The sequence below is a fragment of the Pelophylax lessonae genome (genome assembly GCF_965119305.1).
Source record: "Pelophylax lessonae genome assembly, chromosome: 5".
In the NCBI taxonomy this organism is placed as follows: Eukaryota; Metazoa; Chordata; class Amphibia; order Anura; family Ranidae; genus Pelophylax; species Pelophylax lessonae.
In genome coordinates, this window is record NC_138772.1 from 454,947,867 (window position 1) to 454,973,142 (window position 25,276).

The window sequence follows — 25,276 nt, forward strand, 5'->3', positions numbered from 1 at the left end:
TTTAGCAGTGGGAGTATGACATGTAAAGCCCACCTGATTTTTGGTCTTCACTGCCTTCAATGGTGTTTTTTCAGATTTTTGGACTGTTTTGCCAAACTTCTGATGAATCAAACAGCATATTTAAGCATTACTATTACTGAGTTGAATACAGTTAGATAACACACAGCCGTAAAAGCTCTTATCGGTTAACAGTAAGATTAGTATATACACACAGCACTGAAGAGCAGTAGCTGTAAAAGCTGGTAAAATATTGGGATATATAAAAAGAAGTGTGGTAAGTAGAGCCGAAAGCCAAAAACTTTTTTCTAGTTTTAAATAAGGTTGGGAAGGGATAGAATTCCTTTTGGGTTTTTACTTCCTCCAGGGTTCTGTTAAAAAAAAAAAAATCACTGGTACCTCTTGTCCTGCTGACATCTGTTTCAACAGAGAGGAATAAGAGAAAATCTGTAACAAAAGACAGACAGAAATAAACATCTGGCAGGGGCTCTAGCTTTCTCCTACTCTTCTAAAGAGAAGCATTCATATCTTTGTTGCTGTTGAATTTTCTACTAAATCCAAAACAACAACAAAAAAAGTTTTGGCTGGTCATATACATAAAAGGCCCCGTTCACACTGGGGCGATCCAACTTGCCGGGGGGCCTCATAGGTCGCGGTGCGCTGCTCTCACCGTGACCTTGGGGGGGCCGGCACGGACTTCATAACATTCAAGTCTATGCAGGTCGCTCCGGGTCGCCCCAAAGAAGCTCCGGACCCTTTTTCTAAGTCGGAGCTACTTGTGTAGCTCCTATTAGAAAGGGTCCACAGCTTCTCTATGGCAGGCGACCAGGTCGCCTGACAGGTCGCCCCAGTGTGAACGGGGGCTAAAGGTGATAGGTTTTAGAACTATATCCAAATTAAATATAAAGACTTGGCAAACATACTTTTTCTTCTAAGGTCTATAAAAAGACAAGACGTGAGTTGTGTATGCAGGAAAATGATCCTCCTTTGGTATAGGAAGAATTCCTTTGTCATAACAGTGGTTAGGCTGTGGAACCACAAGTTAGTTAGTAATTGCAAATTTTATAAAGGGATTGAACGCAATTGACTATTTAAATTATTTTATTGTAGCCAGTGATGTACGCACTGGAAAATATAAATGTCATTTTTTTATGTAGCGACCTAATCAGGCTGTCTTTGTGGGGTCAGGAAGAAATTGTTTCACCCACATAAGGCTAAACTGATTGTGGTTAAAGAGAAAGTTTTATGTGCCCATATTTTGGACCAAAACTGCTGGAGCATGAGCATGGCTGAACACAATGGATTTTTTTAAATGTAGCTATGTAACTGCAGCGCTTTATAAAAGTACTTACCTCCCTTGCACTTTTGAAAATGTGAAAACCTGAATGAAATTAATTTCGGTTTTTACAATTTGATTTGCTCAACTCCTTATACTCTTGCAAAATATCTTACATATGACAAAAAAACAATGATGAAACAAAGTATTTGAGGGGGGGGGGTGGGGATGGATACAATATCCACAAGTTTTGCATGTTTGAATCCTATTATTATCCACTAGCTCTTTGCAAAACGGATCTACCTCTGGCATGTTGGATTAGGTTCATATGTGAATAGCAATTTTCAAGCATTATAACTGAGTCTCTCCAAGGTCTGTTTCAGATTTACTTAACCACTTAAGCCCCGGAGGATTTGGCTGCTCAAAGACCAGGGCCTATTTTGCGATCCGGCAATGCGTGAATACAACGGACAATTGCGGGGTCGTGCGATGCTGTACCCAAATGAAACTGACATCCTTTTTCCACACAAACAGAGCTTTCTTTTGGTGGTGTTTGATCACCTGCGCAATTTTTATTTTTTGCGCTATGAACAAAAAAAGAGCGACAATTTTGAAGAAATAATAATATTTTTCAATTTTTTTTATATGAAATTGCCCAGAAAAATTTAAAAATCAAAATTTTTTAACATTTTAGACCAATTTGTTTTCTGCTACATATTTTTGGTAAACAAAATTGCAATAAGCGTATTTTGATTGGTTTGCGCAAAAGTTATTGCGTTTACTAACTACGGGAAAGATTTATGTCATTGTTATTGTTTTTTTAAACTAGTAATGGCGGCGATCTGTGATTTATTTTGCGGGGCTGCGACATTGTGGCGGACAGATCGGATGCTTGCTGTGGGGGCACTCGACAGGAGGGAGGGGCCAGGAGCAGCAAAGAGGGACCCGAAAAGAGGAGGATCCAAGCTGCCCTTTGCAAAAAAAAAAGAAAACTGCACAGAACAGGAAGTACAACATGTTTGTTATTAAAAAACAAAAACAAAAACCAACAAGACTTTACAACCACTTTTTAAGGATAAGTTCACCTTTTGTAACATGTTATATGTTACTCCCATATTCGGGGTGTAACATGTAACATTTTACAAATCCACCGGCCCCTGCACCTCCCTGGCTCCCAGATGTGGCAGGTGGTGGGGGATCTTCTCCCCCCAGCTCTCTGTCACACACTGCAAAGAATGTGGCCATGCGGGGCTCTGCCCACCTGGCCACGTCTCTCATTCAATGTGATCTGTGACCTGAAAACTACAAAATCCGTCTGCCTCTGTGGCTATCATGATGTAGTTCTCAATGAACTACCATGACACTGTTGAGCTCTGTGGTAGTTTATTGATGCTTTCTGTTATTGTGTAACTGCTTGGCCATATGATGTGACTGCAAAACAGCGTACACAGAGAGCCTGCAAGAGCCATGCATTGCACCCATCATCAGCTGATCATGAGTGCGATGCTTTCAAGGCTCCCAGTAAAAAAAGTAATAAATGCACCTTTTTTTAACCTGCAAAAATATGTGCATTTATTTATTTATTTATTTTAAAAAGGTGAACGTATCCTTTTAGTTAGGGCAAGCTGCCATCTTAGCCTCACTTTGCTCTGCAGTTGCCATGGGGCTGCACATATGATCAGCTATGACACCAGCCATTTGATTGTCTGATGATTTGGTTTGAGAGCTAGCATAAGCACACTAGTACCTGTGCCAGGTATTATTCGAAGCATGCCTTAAAGCGGTGTTTCAGCCTCCAGCCTCCCCCTCCAAAAATTAAAAGTCAGCAGCTACACATACTGTAGCTGCTGACTTTTAATATTAGGACACTTACCTGTCTTGGAGTCCAGTGATGTCGGCACCGCAGCCGATGTTTCCATCGGCTGTCGTGTGCTGCCGCCGCCATTGCTGGTGAGGGAACCCGGCAGTGAAGCCTTAGCTTTACGGGCGGGTCCCTAATGCGCATGCGCGCTGCACATTTGGATTGGCTCAATCAAATGGCCGGGCAAGGAGGAGGGGGCCAAACTTCCGAGGGACAGCGCCGCGGTGCCTTCTCTCAGAAGTGGGGAACAGTACCTGTCAAAAATAGGTACCCGTTCCCCCCTCCCCCCCGAAAGGTGCCAAATGTGGCACCGGAGGGGGGGGAGAAAGCAAATGAGCAGAAGTTCCACTTTTGGGTGGAACTCTGCGTTAAATATATCTGTTTTAGGAGATAATTCAACTCGTGGGTTTATTTCTGGTTTAAAAACTGCAAGGTAAAAGGGAGTGGATATTTATGCAATCAAGTTTTCAGCTTTGAATTTGTAAATATTTTGGCAAACTGTGTAGATTTTCTTTCCAAATTGACATTTTAAACTATTTTGTAAAGATCATTGACATTGAATCAGTTTTAGAAAACTGACACAAGAGGCATATTTTCCAAACTAGAAAAATTCATTGCCAGATCAGGAACTAGGTATTTTACCTGTTAAGTTGTGCACTGCAGAAAATGTGTGTAAATCACAGGACTGACTGCACAGATTTTAACATTTTTTTCAGGTAAAACAGTAGAATTTTGCTTCAACTTAAAGCAAATCTATCAGTAAGTTAATTTTAAGTCTGTAAAAATACATTCCTGATGTTTTACAAGCGACAATATTACAGTGGAAAAAAAAAGCAATATTAAGATTTAGTAATGTGAAAACTTGGAGGTTCAGTATTAGAGAATGATATAATCAATGTACAGCAGAACAGAAGGAAGGCAGTCTTTATTCTACCCTCCCCCAACCCTCACTTAAGCTGGGCATAGACAGATCAAAATGTGGCCAATTCAGCAGGGACCAGCCACATTTTGAACTGTGTATAGTCCTCTCTGTTCAACAAGTCAATCTAGATTGAATTCTGTGGAACGGACACGCTGGAAGGCATTTGTTGATTAGCAGCTATAGCTAATCGGATGCAGCTGTGTGCACCTTCTTGGGTGGATGGAGGAATCTATTTATTAATTTTTTTGTTCAGCCTGCTAGCTTTAGACTGGATATTGTAGCAAGGTTGCAGCAGGGGACTGATTTGTGTTAGATGCGTTCATAAAACTAAATATCTAAGCTTACTGTGTAGGCACCAGAAATTCCATGAAAGTTACATCTCTAGGCCAAGATCTTAATCTAGGAATTGGACAATGACACTAGATGATGCCAGAATAAAATGGCATTGGCTTCCTGGAGAGAAACATAAAAGCATTGTCAAGGAGAGTACTGTTAGCTTGCTGAAATGTATGAATAAGTTGTAGGTGTTACACTATCGTCAATGCTGTTAAAGAGGAAGTAAACCTCTTTTCCTAACTTTTACCTATAGGTAAGCCTATAATAGTTCCTAATCCACTAAACTGCAGTTAGTTATGTAAAGGGTGAACTGTCTGGTTAAAAAGTATCAACAGTATATTTGTTTAAAACATTTTGTCGTGTGGTATGCATTGTTTGCCAATCCTTATAAGTTACAAGTGTAAATGCCTGTTTTCTGTTGTAGCCCTTAGTAGCAAGTTTGAGCCAACACTCATTCAAATTATATGAGGAAATTGCAGAATGTGGGACTTTACTGGCACTCAATGACTATTTAAAAATATTGCCAATACCAAAAATATATTTATAATAAAATGAGTTATATTTTATTTCCATACAGCTTCATAAAACAAATATACATCAAAAAGTCTTTCTGTATTTTTTTGTGTAGAGGTATAAACATACAGTAATTCCTATTAAACTTAAATTTCCATCCGGTTTCGCCAGACTGGCTTCTTCAGGGAAATGAAGGTATATATAGTGAAAAACTGATAAAGAGAAAACATACAAATAAGACAAATTTATATTTGATACATTAGATCAAGGTAATTCATATCATATAATGACCAGAAAAGGAGGTTCAATGTAGAGAAAGGCAAAAAAGAAAAAAAAAAAGAAGAAAGGGGAAGATAATAAAATAAGGGATACAAAGTTGGTATAACCATACCTGAAGCATGTAATTCCAATCTACTGTTGTGATGTAGTGAAGTTCAGATCCAATGCCCGACGTTTGGGTCAAAGGCAAAAGGGCCCAACCAAATGGGTCTCCCGCAGAGGGGATATTAAGCCCCCAAGGTAGAAAATAAAATGCCCAAGACACAGTGCTTTTTTTAAAAAAACCTGCCAAAACATGGGTAATTTTAGATATTTATATTTGAATCTATATTTGAAAAAAAAGAAAAAGGATTTATAATATACTTCTGTTCTGAATTTATATATACTTACATGTATCACACACATGTCCCATATACCTAACGCGCCAAAGGACGTCCCTGATGATGGAGTTATTGATTTTAAGTCCTGTCTGGCAAAAAAACAGATTAGCCAGAGAAAAAAACACACATAGCCCCAATGATAAGTTGCCGGAGTAGTATAGACAAAAAGGGTGTGGGTCTATATTGAGAAAAATCCATGATCCATACAAATTATTTGAAGGAAGAACATTTTTTAGGCAAGTGTCCACCTAAAACGAACAATTGCTAATTAGGAATCTTAAAAAAATATACAAGATATAAAGAATAGAGGAGAGAAGGGGATTAGACTATCCCAAAGCTTTCCAGAGAAGTATCTTTTACCTTCAAGAGTCAGGTAACGGACACCGGCGCTCAGGGAGTGTAGAGAGACACTGAAGCTGGCGTGATGGGAGCTTCTATATATACCCCCTCCACCCCGCCGACGTAATGACATCAGACTGGGATGCGGACGCGAAGCTTGCAAGCTCGCACCTGCGCACCAGTGCTCACATAATTGCCGACCGTGATGTCTTCAGTACTTTGTCATTCACTTTTTTTTCAATTTGAAGAAGTTTTTTATCGATATCTCCTCCTCTCTCATGCATTGGGACATGGTCCAAAGCAAAGAATCCCATATCGTTAAGAATGAATTGATTATATAGGCCCATGTATCTACTCATGGTTGTCTCCTTTTTTTTTAGCTTTTATTAAGGCAACATGGTCCCTGATTCTATGGAAAAAGGGGCGTTTAGTTTTACCGACATAAAAGGCATTACACTTGCATTTCATGATGTATACAATGCCTATGGTCTGACAGGTGATTCTTGTCGCTTCTTTTTTTTTTTTTTTTTAATTCTCTATTTAAAGGTATGCCATGAAAAACAAAGTAACAACCATACTACAAATCAGTTGTAAGATAGCGACAGAAAGTCCGGTTACACAGTATGGTTAACAACCTGGTGTAAGACACAAGATCACAAAGCATAGACATATAGTGCAATCTGGGCTCGTTTGTCGTCTTGTCTTCAGTACTTTGTCATTCACGTGCAGTATTGTTGTAAACAAGATTTTGTGTGGAGAGTAGTCCAGCGCCACCCACTCAAGCGGAGAGGGGTAGGAATCCCCGCCGGCAACTAACACTTGGCCGGCAAGGGGAGGGGGCCCACCAAATCCCCCACCCGAAGTGGGGAGGATCCCTGGATCAGCCCCCCACCCTTTGTTTGGAGCACACCTAGTGGTATTTTATAAACTAATAGGAGAGATAGGGCAAATATAATGCCCTAAAGCAGGGAGGAGGGGGAAGAGATGTAAGAGAGGGGAGAAATTGAGGTGAGAGAGAGGGAGGAAGGAAATGAAAAAGAGAGGGGGGAGAGAAAGATAGATAGAAAAGTGAAAAGTGGAAAGTGGGGGTCTGCTCCGTCCCACCTGCAGGCACGGCAAGCCGGTTAAGAGTAGGATAGATAATCGTCGGACAAGTGAAATAGATCCCAGTGAATCCAACGTGTTGCGTGTTCCTCCGCCTTGTCCCTTAGAGTTGCTGTAAGCTGTTCCATTTGCCGTATATCATTCACTCTGGTAAACCAGTGGGAAATAAGGGGGGGCATTTGTTGTTTCCACATGCAAGGTATACAGGCCCTGGCAGAGTTCAGCAAATGTTTCAGCAGCGATTTGCGGTACCGCTTGCTTGACATGGGCGTCAAGTTGAGGAGAACAGCAGCAGAGTCATCTAGTAGAGAGTAGTCAGTGAGTTTGTGTACAATATGTAGTACCTGCTGCCAGAACGGTCTAATCTTGGCACATTCCCAGAAAATATGGAAAATATGGAAAAGAGTACCTGCCTGAAGACCGCAGCGCCAACAAGAAGGGTTATGTCCTGGAAAGATGGTGGATAGAACTACTGGGGTACTATACCACTGTGTCAGAATTTTGTACGAGGTCTCTTGATACTTGCTACATAGAGAGGATTTATGGGCAAAGAAAAGTATCTTGTTTTTTTGGTCCGTTGTGAACTTAGTGTTTAGGTCCCTTTCCCATTTAAGGAGGAACGAAGGGTCATGTTGGGTGATCGTTGAGAGAAGTATGGAGTAGGAGATTGAAAGTGATTTCTGGATCGTTCCCTCACTTAAGCAGAGGTCTTCAAACGGTGTTAACTGTCTATGGAACTTAGAATGATCAGGAAGGGATCTGAGAAAGCAGGAGAGCTGAAATGATTTCCAGTGTCCCAGTGTCAAAGAGTTGAATGATGGAATTATCTCCAAAGGTTTTCGCAGCCAGATGGACTGAGAAAATGTGAAGCCCTGACAACACTTGCGTCAGTATGAAGGCAAAAAGTCCTATCAGAGAGTCCCGGGGCAAAATCTGGATGGCCAATGATCGGGGTCATGGGGGAGGGGAACGTGGTTGTCCCCACTAACCTGAAGTATCTATTAAGTTCTGCTAAGGTGACATCTACTAAAGAATGGGGGTGTACCCACTGGGTATATGAGGTACCCACAATTTATGGGGGGCATGTCTACACCAGTCAATTACCCATGTCATATGTGCTGCTGTACAGTATCTTGCTGGATCAGGGAGACCTACACCGCCAGCAAGTTTGGGGCGCTGTAGGAGTGAGTGTTTGAGGCGCGGGTGCTTCCCTTGCCAGACGTATCTGATAAATGCCGAGCGGAGTTTACGAAAGAACACTTAAGGTATTTTAACTGGTAGAGCTTGCAAGAGGTACAAGAGGTGTGGCATCACATTCATTTTGAGGACATTGCATCTCCCGAACCAGGAAATTGCTAAGTTTTGCCAAGCTATTAGGTCAGAAGACAGGGTGACCATGAACGGTTGAAAGTTGTGTTGAAAGATATGGTTGATATTAGCTGATATTGCAGTCCCCAGATAGCGGATAGTCCGTTCTGCCCATCGAAATGGGAAATTTGAACTGAGAAGCGCCAGTGCTCGCGGTTGGAGGTTAATGTTTAAAGCTTCTGATTTTTGGAAGTTAATATTGAAATCCGATATAGAACCATAAGAACGAAGTTCAGACATAAGGACCGGTAAAGAAATGTGGGGTTTTGATAGAAAAAACATCAGATCATCAGCATAGGCGGCTACCTTGTGATGGTAAGAACTGGTAGGTAGACCCGTGATGTTGGGGTTGTTCCTTATGTGGTGCAGTAGTGGTTCCAGAGATATAACAAACAGGAGTGGTGACAGTGGGCAGCCCTGTCTCGTGCTGTTTCCTATCGTAAAAGGGTTGGAGGTAGCACCATTGACACTAACCGTGGCTGAGAGATTCGAATAGAGTGCTGAAATTCAGGCCATGATGTTGCGTGGTAGACCAAGGTGTCTCAGGGTAGCCTGTAGAAAAGACCAATTCACCCTGTCAAAGGCCTTTTCAGCGTCAGTAGACAAGAGAATCATGGGTAGGTTAAGATGTTTGGCTCTTTGGATGACATTAAGAGTTCTGATCGTATTGTCACGAGCCTCCCTGTTACGGATAAAGCCAACTTGGTCTAGAGGGATAATGCGCTGTAATATAGGGCCAAGTCTTTCTGCCAGAATCTTTGTAAAGAGCTTCAGATCACAGTTGAGAAGGGAAATAGGCCTGTAGTTTGCACAATGGATGGGATCCTTATCAGGCTTGGGGATGACCGCTATGTTAACACTCAGGAGTTCTGGGGGCATTGTGTGACCCTCCAGTATGGCATTAAAGGATGCCATGAAATGGGGGGCCAACAAGTCCAGAAAGGCTTTATAATAAGGAATAGTGAAGCCATCTGGCCCCGGGACCTTGCCAGCTGGGGAACCGGCTATGGCCGTAGCCAGCTCCTCAACAGAGATCGGGTCTGACAGAGCCTCAATCAGGAGTCGCTTCTGAAGTGCCCCAGCCTCTCTGCGAAAATCAGTATCCAAAGTGCAGTTACGTTTTAATCTTAAAAATTGACTGTACAGAATTCTTTTAATTAGTGGGGCTGGGTGTGAGCTGGCAGCATGCAAAATTGTATTCCCTGCAGAGGGTTTTCTGTAGAGTGTAGAACACAGAAAACCCTTGTCATTCACAAAGATTTCCACATCCAAAAAAGTTATTTTCTGCTGATGGTAATTATACTTGAATTTTAAATTATAGTCATTAAGCTCCAGGCAATTAAGGAAAGTGATTAGGTCTGTTTTTGATCCTGCCCAAATCAAGAGAATGTCATCGATGTATCGATGCCAAGATATTACATAGCTTAATAGTCCCTTATCAGTATCCTCCGAAATCAGATAGCGCTCCTATCCCCCCAGGTACAGATTCGCATATGAGGGGGCACAGCGGGCCCCCATTGCCTCACCCTGTACCTGGAGGTAATGGGAGTGCTTGTACATAAACACATTATGTGTTAATACAAATTCCAACATCCGCATAACAAAATCATTATATTTCCAATGCTCATGGCCACGTTCTTTAAGTTGTTCCCCTATAACTTCTAGGCCCCGGTGATGGGGGATAGAGTTATAGAGGGCTTCAACATCGATGGCAACAAGCCAAGCATTGCTCGGAACATGTTTGCCATTGATCGTTTTCAATAGATCAATAGTGTTTTTAACATACGAAAAAAGAGATTTGACGTGTGGGTATAGGTATTCATCTATCAGGCAGCTTGCATTTTCAGTTAAGGAACCGCATCCAGAGATGATTGGACGGCCAGGTGGAGAGGTCATGTTCTTGTGAATTTTAGGTAATGCGTATAATGTTGGGGTCCTAGGATTTGAGTTGTCCAGATATTTCAAGGTATGTTCATCAATAATACCATCATGAAAGGCTTGAGTTATAATCCTTTTAAATTTAGTAGCACTAGATTGAACATAAGAAGATGGAACAGATCTATACCAGTCTTTGTTATTAATAATGTCGAAGCACTTTTTCTCATAGTCTTGTCTGTTTAAGATAACTAAATTACCACCCTTATTAGAGGGTTTGATAACAATCTCATAATTATTTTCCAAAGACTGAATAGCTTGTCTATGTCTTGGAGAGAGATTGTGTGAGGGTCCTGTTTTCCAGTTGATACTCTCAATAGCTTTGGTTGACTTAATTGCTCATCTGGATGACTTTCATCCCAGAGCTCCATGAGATCCTGGAGTGCCCACAGTTCAAATCTATCGGCCTCCTGATCCGGACATAAAGTGAGGCAGAGTTGCAGCACTTTGGCCTCACTTTCCCATAGGTCATAGGTCGAGAGGTTTATAATTGCATATTGCTCCTGATCATCCAATGATGGGGGATCAGGCAAATTTACTTTGGGGGATGGGTAGTGTTTTTGGCTGGTGTGGGGATATTTGATGAAACTTTGGTGAAATCGAGTTTGTTGTTTCCACAAAAAATGGGTGCTGTGTGTTTATTACTCAAAGAAGAGAGGTCGGTGGCGCCTAAATCAGTGTTTAGGTTACTTGTGGTGTTCGAGAGCGAAAGTTTAGAGCTATAAGTGGAGGTGGTGGAAGGTGTTGTGATCGATGAGGTCACAGTAAGTGGTATTTGTGATACAAGTCGGTTGTGCTTACGATTAACTCGTGTCAGTTTGTGTTTGTCAGGGATGTGAGTCTTTTTGGGATTTTCAGATTGAGACATATCTCCCTCCTTCTTCCTCTCTTTAGATTCAGCAAATGATTGCCCAGGGTGTGGACCTAACTCATCCAAATTAGGTTTCAGGCACACACACTTGGAAGGCAAAGGCACACTAGAACAAAATGTCACCTGCTGAAGAAACAGACAAACTCACAAAGTCACAACAAGTGCAGTCCAGCTCCAGAGAGCGAAACTTAACAGAAAAAGGCCAAGAAATGCATGAAGAAACAGTTAAGAAAAATGAAAAGGCATTCAACAGGCATACTAGCTCATTAAGCCTTTGTCTTGCATGGTTTTTTTTTTTAGTATACTACCGCTTTAATAGCTGAAATCTGCAACTTCACCAGCAAACGGCTAGAGAATGTAGACGAAATCTTTAATGTTCAACTTGAGAAGGAAAGAGTGAGGATGGGTCAGTCTTTGGAAACACAGAAACAGAAATTGTCCTCTTAGAGTCATTACCAGACTCCAACTCAAGCTCTAGAGCCACTTCCAGATCTAGCAAACGCACAAACGCAGAAGCAGATCTTGCAGCCAAGATAGAACAGGCAAAGGCAATGCAACAGATGCGCGAGCAACAAGCTAAGCTGAACAAACTGGAGGCAGAAAAGGCAGAAATTAAACTGAAGTTGAATGAGGAAAAGACAAGGTTACAACAGCTACAAGCAGAAAATGAAGTCAAGGTAGCTGCAGCAAGAGTGAAAACCTACAACACCTATGATAGTCTTGAAAATTGTGAACAGGAGACAGACCACAAGGTGCAATACCTCTGCCAAATTAAGTAACCTTGAACCTCATTGAATCCAAAAGCTGTGCTATTTCAACCTTCAAATACACCACTTGAGGTATCAAGACCACAAGAAGAAGTTAATCTAACTTGCAAGTCTGCTCATCTTCAACCGTCTCCCTATACCTGAACCAACTGTATTTACAGGTGATTCTCTGAAGTTCATAGATTGGAAGATATCCTTTATGGCACTGATTGATCAGAAACCACTCCTTGTGTGCAAAAAAATGCTGTACTTGAAGAGGTATCTCGGTGGAGAAGCTCATAAGACTGTGGATGGTTTCTTTTATCGAAATTCAGAAGATGCTTATCTAGGTGCTTGGGGAATCCTACAGGACAGTTATGGAGGTCCATTCATAGTGCAAAGAGCTTTCAGAGAAAGGTTGACTAAATGGCCAAAGATATCAGCAAACGACCCTGTAGCATTAAGAGAGTTTGCGGACTTCTTTCAAGGTTGTGTGGAAGCAATTCCTCGTGTTAAAGGCCTAGATATTCTAAATGATTGTGAAGAAAACCACAAGCTTCTCAAGAGACTGCCTGAATGGATAGTGCAGAGATGGAGTCACATCGTTGTGGACGAGCTTGACAAGTCTCAAGAATACCCAACCTTTGCTCGTTTCACAGAGTTCCTGCAAAGGGAAGCCAAGATTGCATGCAACCCCATTGCCTCCCCTTTCTCCTCAGTACCAAGACTACAGACGAGAGAATTCCCAAGACAGCCAAGGCGCTCAACACAAGCACTCAAATGAAGCCCTCCACCTCAAACGTTACAGAGATCTCAGCTTCAAGACCAAAACCACTTTGCCTAGTCTGCAAAGACGAAACACACAGTGTCACTAAATGTCCAACATTTGCAGCAAAGACCATTGATGAAAAGAAGGCCTTCATTCATGAAAACCACCTCTACTTTGGTTGCTTAAGAAAGGGCCACATTACAAAAAACTGCAAAGGAAGCTGTTCGCACATAAAGAGAAACACTGAGCCTGTCAAAACACCAAACGATGATCCAGTAGACATGGGAAATAAGGTAAAGGACAACGTTCCCAAAGTTATGTCCCATACATTAACAATACATTCTTCTGCCACATCCTGCATTGTTCCAGTTCTGTTGTCAGCTGCGGCAGAGCATCAGAGAGAAATCCTCACTTATGCCTTACTTGATACGCTGAGTGATTCAACCTTTTCTGGCAGACCTGGTATCTAAACTAAGCGTGAGCACCAAGCCGTTACAGCTAAAGCTCAGCACAACGACAGCTGTTGACACAGTTATATCAAGCCAAATTGCTCATGGTCTGCGAGTCCGTGGCTTCAACTCTAAAGCTCAAGTTCAACTCCGTCAAGCCTATACGAGAGATTTCATTCCAGTAGATAAGTCTCACATCCCTGCTAAGGAGAAGAAGGAGAAGAAATGCGCAATTACTTAAGGTTCCCTTGGTGGAACAACAGTCAGTTGGAAACAGAACCAAAAGAATACAGAAGGGCAGTTCACCTTTTCGGTGCAAGTTCCTCTCCAAGGATGTGCCAACTTCAGCCTTAAGTATCTTGCACGGCAATACAAGGCACCTGCATCAGCCCTCATTGAGAAGAACTTTTATGTCGACAATGGCCTAACCAGTGTTTCAACAGTCACTAAAGCTTCAAATCTAATCCTCGAAGCGTAAGAATTATGTAAAAATGCTGGCCTACGACTGCATAAGTTCAACTCTAATAAAAGGGACGTCCTGTCCTTTATAGCTCCATCAGAAAGAGCAACAACTAGTATACCTATCAAGTATTTGGCATTCAGTGGTCAATCGAAAATGACACCTTCAGTTTCAGTGCTGACATAAAGGATCAACCCTCAACTCGTCGTGGTATCCTGTCAGTCGTAGCCTTTCTTTATAATTCTCTAGGCTTCATAATCTCTCTCATACTGAGTGGCAAGTTCATTCTCCAAGAGTTTTGCCGCAGGGGCATAAGTTTGGATGAAGCACTTCCTGAGAGCTCATGCCCACAGTGGGAGGCTTGGAAGAGTAGTCTGCAAGTTTTAAGGGAAATCAAGATACCCAGATGTTGCCATCCCCCAGACTTCGGTAACAGAGTGAAGGTAGAACTACACCACTTTTCCGATGCCAGCAATGTAGGATATGGTGCCTGCTCATACCTTAGGTACAAGAATGACTGAGATCAAGTCCATTGCAGCTTCGTAATGGCTAAAGCAAGAGTTGCACCAACGAAGATTGTGAGCATCCCAAGGCTTGAACTCTCAGCTGCAGTCACTGCAGCAAGGTTGAGTGTCATGTTGAAGGCAGAACTTGAAGTAGAAATTGATGAAGAATTCTTCTGGACAGACTCCCAGGTACTGAAGTTTTGGCCTACATCAATAATGAAGCGAGAAGGTTTCATGTGTTTGTAGCCAATTGTGTTCAACTAATACGAGAGATTACAGATCCAACTCAGTGGCATTATGTGGATACAACACAAAACCCAGCCGACCATGCATCCAGAGGTCTTCATGTAGCAGATATTTTCCCCTCAAGTTGGTTATCTGGGCCTAGTTTCCTATGGAAATCTGAAGAAGTGCTTGCATCTCCAAGCTCTTCGGCAGAACTGATTGTAGGCGTCCCCAAAGTCTAACCCATTACAACCCTTGCATCACAAGCTAGTGAACAAACTGATATTCTAAATAGTCTGAGCAAGTTTTCCAGTTGGTTATTGCTCATTAAAGTGATTGCAAGGATCAGGAGAATAAAAATTAAGCAATCTTGTGACTGTGGAGGAACGTAAGAAGGCTGGGGAGGTAGTGATAGGTTTAGTTAAACAGCATGTTTTCCCCCAAGAGCGAAAACTTCTTCAAAGAGGAGATAGTTTTCCAAGTTCAAGCCCTCTTAGTTGCCTTGACCCCATTCTGGTTCAAGGAACTTCTTCGTGTTGGTGGAAGGCTATCAAGATCAACTCTTACTCAAGAAATGAAGCACCCAGTCATCCTTCCAAAAGAAGGGCACATTACCCAGTTAATCCTGTCCCACTACCATGCAGCCACTCATCACCAGGGCCAAAGCCAAACTCTAACAAAACTCAGAGCAAATAGATTTTGGGTGCTTGGTGGAAGCAAGTCAGTTGCCAAGTTAATACATAAATGTGTACAGTGTCAAACGCTCCGGCATTCCACAGAGGAGCTGTGTATGTCATATCTCCCTGAAGAACGTGTAGAAGTTTCAGCTCCCTTTACATACTGTGGTATGGACTGTTTCTGTCCCTTTATCACCAAGCAAGGTCATAAGGAGTACAAGAAAGGGATGGTCTAGTTTGTCGAGTCAAGGTGTTAGTAGGTGACAGAAGATTGCAAGATAAGAAGGACTATTTATCAAAACCTTCAATTATTGAACGTCCTATTCAAAGGGTAGTAGTTCTCATAGAAAGTAAATAAGTCATCAGTTTTAGTGATACACTACCACACCACCACTTAATACAGTAGCCAGTTACAGAGGTACCTATAAGCTAAATTGTGTACGATTCACGTTTATAGCAGCCATGGTTATGTTCTGTAAATTATGTATGACTCTTTAGGTTGAAGAAAAGTTATGTTTGTATTCAATTTAGAAAAAAGGTACCACATCCCAGGGGATGTCTATATCATAGAATTAGGGAATAGTCCCAAGATTCATCCACAGCGGGGCCCAAGGTATAAAGGCTCCGCCCTGGATAAGGAAAATAGGGAACAAAGAGAGTATATGAAAAAGAGAAAAAAGAAAAAAAAACAGGAAAGGAGACAGGGAGGAGAAGAAACTTAGACAAGGGAAAGTAAATGAAAAGGGAAAAAGGGTAAAGTAAGAGGGGATGGGGAAGGGGAGGGGGTATAGGGGAGAAAAAAAGAGGGGGATAGGGAAAGGGGGAAAGGAGGAAGGATAAAAGAAAGAAAAAGGTGGGAAGGAACAGAAGAAGAGGAACAGGGAGAAAAAATATGGAGGGCTGGTGGGATTTTTAGGGTACCATGTAGAAAAGTAGATAAACTAGGATGTATAAAACATAAAATATTTATTCATACACATTAAAAACAGGGTAGAATATACAAAAAGATGTAATCATGTTGCGAATGACTTCTAACAAAGAAAACTATAAAAGAGACATATTGGCATAAGGCAATGTAAATGGTTAATTGAGGTCCAATGAGGAACATCAGACAGATCCCGACATGTTTCGCGGGCACAAGGGGTCCGCTTCTTCAGGGGTGTGGAGCAAATTATGCACAGGATATGCCTTAATTAGCCTGTATAATACAACAACAGTCATTAATACAGTAATATGAATACATAAACCAAGGGGAGCATGCAAGTGTGGAACAGCCATATGCACCCCAAAAGAACCACCGTGAGAGGACCCTAGTCAGCCACACCAGGGCGGGAGCACCTCCCAGAGGGACGCCTCCCCAGCGGATGTGGAGGGAAAGATACCAGGCATGGAGCTCCAAAGATAGATACCACAGTGTTAAAGAAAGTATATTCAAATAAGATATAAGCTAGAAAAGCAGACGACCACCACCATAGAGGGGCCATCAGGTGTAGAAACATGAATTATATGTATATACCTTATAAGAAAGTTCTATATAGGAACTCTCATATCTCATATGAAAGGGGAGACCAAGAGGTTAGTCATATGCAGCATCAACTGGGATCCATAGGCCAGCAAAATCCTATATCTAAAGGACAGGGTATAAACGGTAGATGGAATGAGTGAATAGCAATGTAACTCACTTCAAACCGAAAGCAGATAGCCATAGGATGCATGGGAAAGTTTACCTGTTCAAAGATATTTCATTGGGACAGGGAGATGTTTAAACAGCATTTTGGCTATTAGATCTTTATGGCAGAGGGCCACCGTACTGGCTGGTAATGTATGGGCAGAAACTGTCTGCTTATGCCTCATGCAGTCTAAGAAGCAAGTAAAGATAAAAACGGTTAGGAAACCCAATGTCCATTCTTAAGAGATTTGCCCAAAGGGCGATGGTATCTCGAGTCTTACCCTGAGTGAATGCCTTCTCCTGGAGAACGCTATGGTGAAGCTCCGACTAATATGGCCCTCAACCCGACGCCATCTGCGCATGACGTCATGCGCAGAATGGGCGGGTCAGGTCCTCAACTGCGCCCGTACACCAGGGTGCGCGCGCAGTGCCGCTCTATACAATAAGCCACAATACGCAGCCCAGAACGGCCACATCGGAGGCAAAGAGGACACAGAGTGCTGTCCATTCGCCAACATGTCCGAGGACCACACATCCGCTGAGGAGTCAGGGAAGCGCGCCATCACCTGGGTGGAGGGGAAACTGACAGATGGTGCTGCAGGGATGCATAATGTAATGGGAGTCCACACAGGCATGTTACATCATTCAAAATATATTAAACAAAATTGCAGAATACAGAAAGTATATGTAAACACCTTTTAATTCATTATATATAGAGCACATGATGTAACATCAAGGAACAGGTGGGGAAAACACAAAAGGGGGAAATCCCCACATCACCTTGAGGTACAGTTAACATATACGGGCTCAACAGGGGGAGTCCAAAAGAGGGGAGTCCCCCCAGGAGAACCAACAAAATCTAACAGAGGTACCTATAAGCTAAATAGTGTACGATTCACGTTTATAGCAGCCATGGTTATGTTCTGTAAATGATGTATGACTCTTTAGGTTATATTCATCATAACATAATTTGGTGGGAGTCTAACTGTCCGCTTAAATCTTTGTTCAGCACTAACTTGCAGGTGGAACCTTTGTGCCTTCCTCTTGTTTCCCTGGGGAATGTTTTAATCAGCAGACCACTCCTCCTTCCTCCAGTTTAGAGGGAAGGCTTTTCTGTGACTCAGAATTCATATGCAAAGCATGTCAGCAGAACCTCACGGGAAGGCGATTGCTATGAAGGATTTCTGGGGTTTAAAGTTGGACCCCTTGGCAAGCGGAGCGAGTTTTCACAGTGCTTATGGTTCTACGGTGCTCATGATGCTTATGGTTTGTGGTGCTTAAGGTGTTAAAGAGTTTAACGTAGATGGTGTTCAACCCTCCTGAGGCAAAAGAATAAAAGTACTGCACCCGTCAGAAGCTCGCCTCTTGTTATTTACTCAATGCCAAAGGAGCCGCTACACTTTATTTTAAGGAAAAATTTACATAATACTAGCACATTATGACTTTACTTGTGGGGGGAAAAAAAGACCAGTGGTATACAACCACACTAACTTGGAAAAATAAATCTGATGCTACATGCCTTTAATGTTGTCTTTCATATGCTTTTGTTCTTTTGTGCATATTGACAGATTGTATATTCCTATGTCATGGGATTAAACAAAAAAACCTCAACCTGATCACCTTTACAGCAATGGAATGGTGAGATGAATCCATAATAAATAAGATACTCTGCGAACAGAACTTGTGCACCTCACTGTACCATTGAACTTTCACATGCAATGTTTTTGTTGCAAAACAAAGAAAACTGTTTTATAGTACATACACAAACATGATTCTTTGCTGTTAAGTTAGGTCACCTCTCAACGATATCATTGTTTTCCTAACTACAGTATTTTTACTAATAGTATTTTTATTATTAGCCAATCTGCTATCAGTATAACCCACATAATCTTCCATATTACTATTGATATGTAAGTATTGATATAGAATGTGTAATTCTTTTTTTAACAAATCTTAAGGAACAAATTAAGTGCATAGTATAAAAGACCAATAAACATTTTACAAAAACATAGTTAAAGCTGAGCTCCAGGTAAATCTGTAATCTGTAATCTTATATATGTAGCACTACTCCCAAGGGAGCTGCTGAGTGTGGGTCCCCCTGGGTTACCGCTAGCAACAGTAGTACCTAGCATGTTTCCCAAGTGTGAATACCTCAGACAAGAACCAGTCCAGTTTCTTTGGGTTTTTAGGTTTATTTGAGAACTTGGATAGGAGAAGGGATGAGTGGGATACTCCAACAACTGAACTATGCACAAATAGGCAGGGAGTCTACAAAAATGCTCCTTAATGCTAGTTAACGATTGCTGATGCTGATTAGCGCTGTCTGACGCTGGTCAAGGCTACGCCGCTTACTATGACTTCACCTCTGACTGTGGAAAAGGTCCTTTGAGCCCCTGAGGTACTCCTTCCTAGGGTAGCTGACTTGTAGTGCAATCTGTATTGCTGAACACTTCAGGGCCCTTCCTGGCGCCCCCTTTAATCCCCAAACTTCAAGGCTTTAGTACTTGGCACCCCCTTTTCTGTACTTTCCTGGTTATCTGGCTCCTGGATCCCCCTTGACCTCTCTGGAGTGGTCCCCTTTCCTAGGCAGACCCCTGAGCAGATCTTAAGTACTTAAGGCACTGTTTTTCCAGAAGATCTCTGCCAAGCTGCTCCACTCAGTCCACACTCTGGATCCTCTGCAGCCCATCTCAACCTCTGGCCCCTAGGCCGACTGCCCGGACCACCTTCACACTTCAGCAGGAAGAGAGACAGTCGTCACCTCCTCCTGGGACTGATGTTCCCACCAAAAGACACTCTGTCACATGCTCCCTTCCTATTTATGTGCAATCCCAGGATGCATTGCAGGAATAAATAACAAAGGGGTGTTTCTGCGCTAAAAATTATGTGTCAAATTGTGATAAATATTGTGAAAAAATATAAAGTGAAAAAAGCAGCTAACACAAAATCAACAGACAGTGATCCATAATTCAATAATACTAAAAAAGTGTAGCGCTAATAAAAATAGATATAATACTGTTGAGAAATCATCCATTAAACAATATAGTGAATACACAGGAATTATGGTGAATAAAGTCTGAACCAAAAGAAAAAAATATTATATAGGTGAAAGTCCAAATAAATCCAGGTGAGAATGTAGTGAGAAAACGTGACGTGACACCCAAGTAAAGTGTAGGATGAGGACACCTCGGTGCACAAGTATTGAGAGCAGCTTACCAGAATGCAGGAATGCCTTCCCACTGGAACTGACATAAAACAGAGTGTGCCACTGGCTGGGTTTCCTCCACTGTCCAATGAGTTCCCTCACTGGCTGCAGTGGGGTCACTCCCTCAGACCCAGTGAATCACACCTGGAAACATGTGACAGGCTAAACTAATAGATCAGGCCCTCCTGATAAGCAGGCAAGGCCACAAATATGCTTTTCCTAGCACCTACCTAGGAGGCTGCTACATATACATATATAAAAAATGAAATGCATTTTTAAATGAATGCACTGTAAGTACTCAATTTTATTATTTTTTAAAGGTTCTTTTTATTGTTTTTTCAACAGAAAATAATAAAAGGTACAGAAACAGAGCCTCTGGGCACAACCAGGCTCATAAAGACAATAACAAAAAAAAAGGGAAAAAGAGTAAAAGAGCATATCAAAAAAACATTAAAGCGGAGTTCTGCCCCTCTTAAAAAAATTAAAAGTCAGCAGCTACAAATACTGTAGCTGCTGACTTTTAAATAGTAGAATTTACCTGTCCAGGGAGCCAGCGATGTCGGCACCCGAAGCCGATTTACGTATCGGCTCTCGGGTGCCGCCACCGCCATCCAGGTTAAGGGAACCCAAAAGTGAAGCCTTTTGGCTTCACTGCTGGTTCCCTACTGCGCATGCGCAAAGCACGGCATGCTTTGTAATTGGCCCAGCGGCGGAGGAAAAAGGAGGGGGCCGAAACTTCTGAGGTACAGCGCTGCGGCGCTGTCTCCCAGGAAGAAGGGAAAGGTACCTGTTAAAAACAGGTACCTGTTCCCCTCTCCCCCCTGAAAGGTGCCAAATGGGGCACCGGAGGGGGGGGAGTAAGCAGATCAGCAGAGTTCCACTTTTGAGTGGAACTCAGCTTTAAGTAGACTTAAAAAACGTCCTAAAAAAATGAGCTGCTATAAATAGAGAAGATACTGTAAATTAGTGCTCAATAATATTAAGCGGTATGGGTGTTGGAGATAAAAACCTCCGTTATCAACAAACACAACTGCTTTTAATTTTCGCTGTTCCAAAACTCTGTGGATGCACAGGGGGTTCCAATTAATTTGGCAGTTTGTGTAGCAACTTTACCATGATATTAAAACAGGGTCACCTACTGCTTTTACCCACAAGGGCCACTTAGGGCCTATTAGTCATGGAGTCATACTGTTCGATCACGGTGGTACTGGACTCTAACCAAATGCCCCATACCCTTTTAAATTTTTTTGGGCAGCCCCTACTCATATAGGTTTCTTTGTAAAGTGGAATGACTGAGTTAACCAATGACCGCCACAGACTCAGGGTGGGTGCAGAGGGAGCTCTCCGCTTAAGTATAATGCTCTTTCTAGTGTAAAACAGGAGTAGGCTGATTAATGTAAGAACAGCTCTAGATTGGGCCAAAGCATCCACCAGCCCCAAAATACAAACGTCAGAGGTATAGGGACAGTAGTTAAACTGGTAATAAAATTGAGAACACTCCTCCAGAAGATCTGTAGGACCGGCAAGCCCAGATCATGTGTAGATAATTGGCCAAGTTAGCTTGACAACGCCAACAGCACTCTGGGTATACTTTATGCAGTCTATATGGTGTGAAATTATATTTGTGAAGGATTTTAAACTGGATCAGACGATCTCTAGCGGATATGAGATGAGAGAAGTAAGTACTCAAATTTGACTAGGTAACAGCCTATTGCATAAAAGAAAACACAGCTCAAGGTCAGTCTCCTAAATCCACCTCCACAAACACACTTCCAGGTGGTGGCCCTGTCTGTCATAGGCTCCAAGTTGCAAAGAAAATCTATGAAAACAGAAAATGTCTGGACGGCCACACTCCGATGCAGTTCACATTTATTGGGATGGATAAAATCCATACAGCATAGCAGAGGTACAGGAACAAAAACAGCTGACGTTTTTTGCACTTGTGTCAGTGCCTAATCATAGCTACAATGTATATGGCCAAACTCAAGATATATATAGATATATTAAAAAAAATTAAACAAAATAAAATGGAATAAATCGATGGATGGACGAGATAGAGAAAGGGAAAAAGGTAAATGAATGGGTGGATGAGATGAGATGGAACTGACTAAGAGAGAGGTGCTGATGGATCTGGTTACCTATTCATAATAATGGAAAACATACCACTCAAAGTTGAGGCCCGCTGGACTTCTGGTATTTAAGCTGAAAATCTAGAACACCTCTCTTTTGCACAATAACCTGAACCTGTCACCTCCCCTGGTTAATGTCTGGACTTTCTCAATGCCTTGTATTACCAAGCTGGATACATATTTGTTGTGATGTTCATACCAATGCCTGGCCACATTGGTATTATGGCAAAGAAAATCAGGTTGGCCGCACCTCCTGTGTAAAATCACCTTTATTTAGAAATATTTATAAAAGCAACAATATAAATGGGGGGACAGTGTCACCAGCTAACGTGTTTCAGGTTCACATAGCACTTAATCATAGCTCACAAAACAATGTTCCACATAGGGGAATATACTGTACATACATACATAGAATCTTATGCAATTAGGGAAACCTGTGTGGAACACTTAGTATGCAGCCTCCATTTTTTAGCAGCTGCCCTCCCTATTCAGCAATACCAAACAGTATAAATTTAATGCTGTTATCAGTTAAAAAAAAAAAAAGGAATCTAATATGAACAGCATAGAGAAAATAAAAACTTTATACAAAAATTAGTGCAAAAATGCCTACATTTTGGACACCATGGGAATCAATCATTAATGGAGAACCACTAACAAATATACTCATTCATAAAAATGCAATTATCAGTTAAAAAAACTATTTTTAAGACTCCGTAGAGTCTGTAGTGATTACACCAATTTTAACAGGGAGGCCAGATCCATGTGGAATCGCTTTGAAAGCAGAGGCTACTCTGTGTTGAATAGAGCTTTAACTATTGTCAAAAATACACCTCATGAAGAATCATTAAAAGACAAAAATAAAAAATCTTTTAACACCGATAATGTCCCTGTTTTTTCTACTCCCTGCAGTGCTGAGTTTAATAAGATCAGAAATATAGTAGAAAGATATTTACCAATATTGTACAATAATCCAGTTTATATACAAGTGCTGGCTAAGGGCATCAGAGTAGTCTCTTGCAGAGCACCCACGCTGGGTAGATTTTTGTCTCCCAGTTTATTTCCCAGCAATCCTTCATTTTGGCTTCAGTTTAAAGGTACTTTTGGATGGGGTAATAATAGATGCCCCTGTGGTCCACATGTAAACAAAAAAAGGTGATTTCCTACATTCTACTAGTCATAACAGAGATCACAGTATCACTTCTTTTATTAATTGCAATACAAGGAATTTAACCTATGCGATTGCATGTGGCATTTGTTCTGTCCAATATGTGAGTCACACTACTCCCAGGCTGAGAGATCGCCTGCTTTACCATCTGTATGATATCTGCAAGAAACACTCTACTAATGTAGCTAATCATTTTTAATGAGTGTCATGTCAGTGATCCCTCGGCAGTACATATACAGGGTATAGAAAGGATTGTTGTCCCTAGGAGAGGTGGAGATAAATTCAGGCTTTTATTTAAAAGAAAATTTTTTTTGGGGTCTTGTCTGGGTACGAGAAAACCATTGGGTCTTAATCATTAATGGGATGTTTCGCATTTTACGAATGAGTATATTCGATAGTAGTTCTCCATTAATGATTGATTCCCGTGGTGTTCAAAATGTACGCATTTTGACTTGATTTGCTCTATTTTTTGTATAAAGTTTTTATTTTTTCTATGTGGCTCATATTTGATTTTTTTTTTTAACTGATAATTGCATTAAATTTATACTGTTTGGTATTTCTGAATAGGGCTAATGTTTGGAGGCTGCATGCTAATTATTCCACACAGGTTTCCCTAATTGTATAAGATTCTGCGTATGTATATACTGTATATACCCCTATGTGGAGCATTGTTTTGTGATGATTTGCGCTATGATTAAGTGCTAAGTGAGCGTGAAACACGTTAGCTGGTGACGCTGTTCCTTCATTTGTATTGAAGTTGCTTTTATGAATAATTCTAAATAAAAGTGATCTTACACTGGACGTGCAGCCAACCAGACTTTCTTTGCTACTAGCAGCCTATTGCAATACACTATACAGCAGAGCTCGAGCTAGGGGAGATGCAAGCAGCACAAGGAGCCAATCAGTTGTGCTAAAGTTCCGGGAGTGTGCCAATAAGTGGAAAGAGCAGAGTGACGAAAAGATGTACCCATCAGTATGGTACTTCTCTTTTCATTGTCCAGTCATAGGGTGATGGATGGAATAAGTGTCACTGAACTGCAACAGAGAAAAATCAAGTCTCTAACCCTGTCCTACATGCACAGCTGTGTTGTGTAGCAGAGATGTGTGAGTTTTAGGACTGGATGGGTGGAATTACAAATCATTCGGCAGTAAACAATTCGGTGTGTATTTCACGTGTTCTTAGATGTTTTTCGGAGGTTCCATTTTAAATGATATTTTATCATTTGTGAACAACAGAATATTGTCTTTAACCACTTCAGCTCCGGAAGGTTTTACCCTTCTTAAGGATCAGGCTATTTTTTTGCGATACGGCACTGTGTTGCTTTAACTGACAATTAAGCAGTCATGCGACGCTGTACCCAAATAATTGATGCAATTTTCTTTTCTATAAATAGAGCTTTCTTTTGGTGGTATTTGATAACCTCTGTGGTTTTTATTTTTTTGCGCTATAAACAAAAAAAGAACCATCATTTTGAAAAAAAATTTAAATTGATATATTTTTTTTACTTTCTGCTATAAAACATACAGAATAAAAAAAATTTAAAAATCAAATGTTTTCATCAATTTAGGCCAATATGTATTCTGCTACATATTTTTGGTAAAAAAAAATCCTAATAAGTGTGTATTGATTGGTTTGCGCAAAAGTGTCTACAAATGATGAGATACATTTATGGACTTTTTTTTTTCTTTTACTGTTTTACTAGTAATGGCGGCAATCAAAGATTTTTAGCGGGACTGCAATATTATGGTGGACAAATCTGACACATAGGGCCTAATTCACTGTCACACCGTTGCACTGTCAACTACAGTTTTGCGCCTTGGAGAACTTAAGAAGGTGAAATTGAAATTCACTCTAACGCTGGGGGAAACGTTTTCACATATCGGAATTCACTAAGATCAAATAACGTCAGAGAGAGAGTTAAAAACAGTCCAGCTAAAAGCACGACTGTTTTGTTCCAAATCACATTTTCAGCCTGAAAAAAAAGCCAAAATGGTTTGGAAAGATGTGGTATATCATTTGGAGATCAATGGCTTTTACACTGTGTCAAAAAGTGAAATATAAGCAGAGATTTTTTCAAAAGTGTGAATGACAAAA